Source organism: Chiloscyllium plagiosum, unplaced genomic scaffold (assembly GCF_004010195.1).
Source record: "Chiloscyllium plagiosum isolate BGI_BamShark_2017 unplaced genomic scaffold, ASM401019v2 scaf_5218, whole genome shotgun sequence".
Classification (NCBI taxonomy): domain Eukaryota; kingdom Metazoa; phylum Chordata; class Chondrichthyes; order Orectolobiformes; family Hemiscylliidae; genus Chiloscyllium; species Chiloscyllium plagiosum.
In genome coordinates, this window is record NW_025212017.1 from 17,697 (window position 1) to 25,000 (window position 7,304).

At 39.7% G+C, this 7,304-nt stretch overlaps 1 long non-coding RNA gene across 1 annotated transcript; it reads left to right on the forward strand.

Moving 5' to 3' along the window:
• Window positions 1-1,445: 1,445 nt before the first annotated feature.
• On the forward strand, window positions 1,446-3,317 carry LOC122547254. Its single transcript, XR_006310939.1, has 2 exons — window positions 1,446-1,769; window positions 2,296-3,317. It is a non-coding gene; the product is annotated as an uncharacterized LOC122547254 (long non-coding RNA).
• The last annotated feature ends 3,987 nt before the right edge of the window (window positions 3,318-7,304 follow it).

Consider the following 7,304-nt stretch of genomic DNA (forward strand, 5'->3'; position numbering starts at 1 on the left):
CTAGGTAATCCCATGTTGACATGCTAACCCTAACCCATCCAAACTTCGCGTGGCTCTTTCTGAAAAGCGCAGGACGGTGACAAAAAGAAGTGACAAGTTTCAGGAGTTCCCTTCTCCCCGTGCGGTTCGCACGCTGTGTGCCAATGTCCCCCTACAGGAATGGTGTGATCCTAGAAGCGAGATCCCTTCGGTCTCCTCCAGTATGTCAAGTCTCCGCCGATTTAGTCCTCGGGAAACAACAGCGAAATTACAGGGAGAGGAGAAAAAAAGGGGGTCAGATATATCTCGCGCAACTCAACTCCTTCAAACTGACCCACTCTGGTGAATAACCTCAAGCTACATCAAGCCCCGGGGACTCCCACACCTCAACTTACAACCCATAGCCTCCTCCCCCCACCCCCACCAACCACCCCAGCAGCAGTTTTGTGTGTGCCTGTGTTGCCAATGCAAATTATTTGCCGAAACCCACTTTGACGAACGACAAAGCTGTTTTCTTTCTCTCTGTAAAACACCCCAAACTGCACGTGGGGCTTTGCAGGAAATTAGAGTCAAGCCAAGCAGAAAGAGTTAAACCTGAAAGCGAGGAGGGCAAGGGAGAGAGAGAGTGGGGAAGAGAGAGAGAGGACAAGAATGAAATTCAAACTTACCAGTTGGTGCTGCTTTTAGGTTGTTGGGCAACCAGGAGATAATTTGACCCTGCAACACACATGCGATTGTGTACGAGAAAGCATGCAACAAGCACACAATAAATAACAATATATTACTCCGCTCGGGCACTACGTTGTGGAGCAGCCGCTTTCCAAAGACACAAAAATCCCTTTAGCACCAACTAGAAAGCCGGGACCGAGCTCAACACTTGATCAGATCCTTCCCTATGCTCCCGCAGCGCTTTCCCCTTCCACTTTTCATTATTCACAATTCTAGCGAACTTAATGAGTTTTTTTTGTTGGAGTGGTGGTTTGTGTGTCTGTGTGTGTGCATGGGATGGGTGGGGGGGGAAGGTTGGAAGATACAAATCGCGGAGTTGGATGTTGTTATTTTTTGCTGTAAGCTGGCCCCTGACGTCATATCCACCTGCTGTGTAAACAACATGTATCAGAGCTTTTCAGACAGAGAAGGGGGGTGGTGGTGGTGTGGAAGCTGCTGCTGCTGCTTCAGGATCTCTGCTTGCAGCACAGAGCGGCCACTCCAACTTTGGCGTGAACACCGCAAATAAAGCAGTCACTGCCCCCTCCACCTTCCTCTAATCACCAAAAAAAAACCTCACCCGTCTCTCTCTTTTCTGTGCTCTGAGGAAGCAGTGAAAGTGATTGTGGAAATGTTGAAAGTGTGTGTGTGTGAGCGCTCCTCTGGTAACAGACAGCTGCCGGGCCAAGCAGCTCAAGCCGAGTCCGGGAGACGCAGCGCTGAGCTCCTCTTCACCTCCTCCTCCTCCTCCTCCTCCTCCCTCCCCCCATCCCCACCACTTCGGCTCGGCTCGGCTCGCTTGGTGCTCTCTGGCCAATGAAGGCAGCTGGGTTCGGGAGGTGAAAGTTCAGCAAGAGGACAACCCTGTCAGGAAGTAGAAAGTGTCAATCTGCAGAGTGCCAAACCTTACTGTTATCTGACTCCACTGACCATTTCAAAGCAAAACGAGGACAAGCTGCAAAGTGCCGGTCCACACGTGTCATTTCTCTCTCTCCCTCTCTCTCATTCAGTCACCACGGCCAGAAGCGTTTATTTATTATTTTGCCCGAAAGGAATAACAAAGTAAAGTTATGTTGGAAGGGGTAAGACGTCGAGGGTAAAGTTTGTAACTTGTAACGTATGTCGTTTCTTATTCACGATCTGTTGTGCACTCTCTGGTGTTAACATTTAGACTGTTTGGCGAGCGGAGAGGATCCTCTTTGATATGATTGGGTGTGATCAGCCCTGAACTCCACCAAAGCGGAGTAGGACAGAGTCCTCTAAACCTTCACTATCCTTTCAAGCCCCATCCTCTGATACATTGTGACTCTACTGATGACTGGAATTGATATATAACTCTTCCCGAAACAATCGAGCACACCAAACTGCGAGAGATTTTTTTTTCCTTGATAGCCTTATAATAAAAACATTAATTACAAACCCGATAGGGCGATTTTTCTTTTCTTGAAAAATGCTGGCGAATCGGTTCAGTAGTCCAATTAACACTTCTAGAACGTAACATTAATCTGCAATTTAACTGAAATCTTTCTGAAACCTTGTCCGTCCTTGATCAAGGACTAAAATGCAGAGGTATAAATTTATTTATAAATGACGCTTAATTTATTACAGGGACCATTAGAGGCCGTGCTGAAGAGTGGCGGATTTATCTCAAGTCTCCGTTCTACTCAGAGATGGATTTGTGCAAATGGAGAGCCTGGAACGCCATCCCCTGGTTACAAAAATAATTGGGAAACGCCAAGGAGGAAATAATGCATATACAATGGCAGTATTATTTGAGCGCGATTCGATGCAGAATGCAATGGTACAAAGTTAGGAACATTATAAACATTTAGTGCGTGTAGGCGTCATAATCAAAATGATTGAACAAAACAAAATGTCAGAATTCTTAGAATCAAATGATAACTCACATTTAGGTTTCATTCCAATTATACAAGGAACGCTTTTTTTAATTAAAGTTAATAGTTTAGATGCAATTATAGAACCGGTTGAAGCCAATCCACACGTGTTTATCACATCAAATACCTGCACAACGGTTAAAACCGTGTCATGAATCTTCTCGCGAACCCCGCAGTTCTCCCCAGCTGTGTAAATACTAGCCCATTGTACACAAAATAAACTAAACTCGCTTCTCGCCAACAAAGTGGAAACCGAAAATCGTTGGGATCTTTCCCCCTCCTAACGAATAGCTTCGAATAGCAGAACGTAACCCCAGTTCGTTTGAACAGCCTGCACTTTTCTGATCCCTTTCCGAGCATATTCCTAACACCGTTTCTGAACTCTGCGATCTCCGTCTCCGAACGCGAGGAATGCGCCGACGTTTTATTCCGAATTCCATCAAACTGTGACCGTCCCTGTATATTTCGGATAACTGTGTGGAGATTTGGTGGTTTTAAATTCAGCCTGTGGGACTTACCTGGTCGCCGATTGCTTTTTGTTGTTGAAATGCAAAGCACAAACACGGAGCGTCAACAAACAACGAGATAACAACAAACAAATCCGACATGCAAGCTAACTGTTAAACTTTATTGCAAAGTTAATCCAGCTATCATTTCTCAACACTCCATGCGCGTTTCGCCTCAAAATCTTTTCTCAAAAAAGCACATGCCTGATTTAATAAACCCATTTTCAACTCATTTCATCGTTACGTAATGAGATTCTTTTTCATTGCTGTCTTTAATTCTATCTTTGAATGATATTTTATTTAATTCGCAATGAAACTGATACGGATTCTGTGTTTTTGGTTTTACAACATTTAGATCAACCAAACATCTGTGATGGATGGATTCGCAGATTGTATCTTAGTAACACGGAGGGCTTTTCCTCCTAAAATAACTGCATTTTTATTTCAAAACCCTAAAATTCCAGTGAAAACTATTTTAAAATCGGACAAAGGGGGTTTCGCGACATTTCATTTCAATTGTTCTGGTCTCCATGGTACTTACGGTTGCAAAGTAATTGAATTTTGTTTCAGCCGCGAATGTTGTAAAGATTTTATGGAAAGATTAATTCATATACTAAGCATGGTTGGTGTCCATTCAGTCTGCCACATCTGTAGTGTTCTGGAGATGTTAACCATATGGTCTCCATCTCGGGGAGTAAATCGTTCGGAATAACCTTGTGCCGTCCGAATTTCCCTGAGCCCTCTGGCTCCCTTAGTGCTTATACCCTCTTTAAAATGATTATGAAGAATAGCGCGCTTTGACCAAATTGCCCAGGTACATCGCACGGAGCATTTTCACTTTTCTGAAGGGGCATCGACGGTGTTTTGTAAATTAGCGTTAACTTATTGTGATTATTACCTATGTGGACGTCCAACTATAAAGCATACAGTTCTTCAAACAGTATCGATACTCAATCGGGTTTGTGAATATTGACCTCTGTAGACTATCTCCGTGATTGACGTCCACATATGTTAACCTTTTGTAGGTATAAGCTCCAGTAGTGGCATACCCTAATTCTCAACAAGGTTGTCATTTGTACTTACACTGTACCTGCATGGTCAGGCATCAATTTAGGCTGGCATATGTGGATATTATATGGACTCGCAACTGTATAGTCAACCGATGTATTTGTTCTCCATCCCGTGCTTACCAAATTACATTCATATTACACCAAGAATGGTTTTACATTCGGACTGGAATCATTGCTCAAAACTATTCGCTGTCACGTATGATCTTGGTCCTTGGATATATCAACACGTAGGAAACCTGTCCAAGCTGTGGTCATTCATATATGCAACTCAAGGCAGATGGCGAGTGGACAAAATAAGTTTTATCGCTGGACACCCTCCTGACTCATGCGCCAACTTATTCTTTTCCCTTCTATCGATTTGTTTAATGTTTTTCAAAATCGTTTTTTTTTTCAAATATGTCATTTGGGTTTTCTTACACTCCACTTTTACCCTTTAACAATTTACACTTTGAAAAGGCTTCCGTGGTCTCGCCAATGCCTGTAGGTTATGGGTCGGTCAGATTGTTTACTTCCTGTATTTTATCTCGGTGGATAACATTACACCATTCCAGGTGCTCTGACAAATTGGGTATGTCCAGGATTTTCCTTAAATCTATCCAGGGAATGTGCCATTGTAGCTAAAACACACATTTCTCCATGTTTGTGTCTCATTCGGTCTTGCAACCATTTGAGAGCACAGAAAGAATTAAAAAGTGCTGGACTGCTTAAAGGTTAGATGTAGAATTTGGGATTCCTGAGGCCTGGTGAATTCTGGTTTTCTTCATATTTCCATGAATAAGCGGGACTGTGAGGACACAATATAAACCAATATGACTCCATATCATTTGATGTCCATGAAGGGCATGTTCCTCAGGATATCTGAATCATCTTACAACGCTTGTTTCTTCCCATATTCTCTCAGTTTTCCTTCAGTCCTATCCCAGGTCTCTTCCATTGTTTCTTGCTTGTTTAGCAGAGGTAAACCAACAATGTACAAACAAAATGTAAATCTCTTATCCAAATAAAACATTTCTCATTGTCTGAAAAGAAACTCATATATACAACAAAAGTGGCCAATTGAAGGCGTGCCTTGTTCATATCAGTGAAAATCTAGAGATAACAATTTCACAGACCTAGTAGGGTATTTTATCTGTGTGGCAATATCACCACTGAATTTGAAAAGAAACATTCTCCTCGCTTCGTAAAGTTTATTCAATGTTTAAAAATAAAAACTTTCACATAGATATACAATCGACAATAGAATTTGGAGGCTAACACATTGTAAATTCTGATATAGCCATCTAAAATGATGGAAATCCACAATTTGTTAATAATTTAGTGTAAACTTTCTTCATTTCTTTCCAGAAGCTAATAGACTTAATGTTACTTCTAATTCTATACTTTAAAAAAATTGAAAAAAGTATTTTAGTTTAGTGTTTCCTTTTTCTGTCAATGTCATTATACATTTTTTGTTTATGTTTTATTTCTTTTAAATTTATTTTATTTTATCAATTTTATCCTCATTAGTTTCCCTGTTACATCTTTAATTTGTTAATTTCATCTATTGCTTTATCAACAAATTCACAGCCTAAAGCCTTCTTTACAATTTTGCAGCTGTGCAAATGTTCCTATTGATCATACAGCCAACCACAAACAAAACAGTACATGCAAACCTCCATCACCTTTCCACCTACAAAGAGGATAAAATGCCTGAGGATGCAACTATTATGTTTTTTTGTCATACCATACTGCTTAGCAGGATACTTAGAGACTTCTTTTGAGGCTTTTTATAATTTATGCAATAAGCTATCCCCATGATCCTGGTGGCCAATTACAGAGATATATTTATATGTTTTTAGCTGAACCAAACTGTATCCTACCTAAGCATACCTATAGTGGATATGTGAAAGGAGTCTGATTTCAGAGATAAAGGAATCCGAAGATTTAGTTGTTATAGATTAGTTGCATTTTTAACTGGATGTTGCTCACCATATTTTCTTATATCTGGGTATTTGTAAAACATGGAGACAGATGAATGTCCCTATGCATCAATGAGCATTTGTCTCTATCCTTAACGCAAAACACAGTAGAAAACTAAAACAAGATTAAGAACAAATCTAAAAGTTGATTAAACTTTTAATTTTTTGGGTTGCGTGCATGAAATATGAATGTTTTGAATTAATTCCAATATTAGAATCAGAATTTAAATTAAGTTTTTCACTTTTCTGATATGCAAAAAGCAGACACTTTGCCGAATGATGGCCAGTTGTCTATTATTTTGTATTAGGCTATAAAACAAGACCTTCAATTATGTAAATCTTAATTTTGTACTATCAGTTTTTACTATCTAATACACAGCATGACATTAGAATAGAATCATTAATAAGGAACATTTTGGTCTGAAACACAGTTCCTTGTCACCATACTTTGATGCGCTTCAGTATATTCTGTAAACAGACACAGGTATCCAAGTGAATGACTAAAATCTGGGTCTTGTTCCCTCATGACAAGATATGAGATTCTCATATTTAATGCTATGGAAGAGTGCTTAGATGTGGCAGGTCCTATAACATCAACATAAGGAAGATAAATGATTTGAAGTACATATAGCTGAGCCATTCTAAGTGTTTAAAACTCATTTTGTTCAAAGTGAGTTTTCTCTGGTATTCTCAGCAGTGATTGTCGATGATTATACCATTAATTTCCCCACTAAAACCAGTGACTTATCTTTAGGCGGTACAACAATATGATAATTGTCCTTATGATTGGGAAGTTGGCACTGGTTCTACTATCTCATTAACTTCTCTTATTGTCACCCTTAAGGCATTAAGGTTTAATGCTATGATACTGGAGGTGGAATGAAGCTGTTTTTGACTTTAAAGCTTAGAATTTATTCAATATAGCTAAGATTTGGCAGCAAAGATAACATTAGGAAACCAGACAATGTTGTGGACTTCAATCGTACTGGATGGAACAATATTCGGAAACAAACATTTTATTTCAAACTAAATAGATTAATTAATTATTTGATGGTTGATTATGCTTGAATTATGACCAATATTATGAATTCTTCATGTTTATTGTAAAATGAATAAAACATTTCATCGCATTGAAAGAAAACCAGGTTGTTACAGTTCATAAAATATGTAAGTACCTTGAAAGATCAG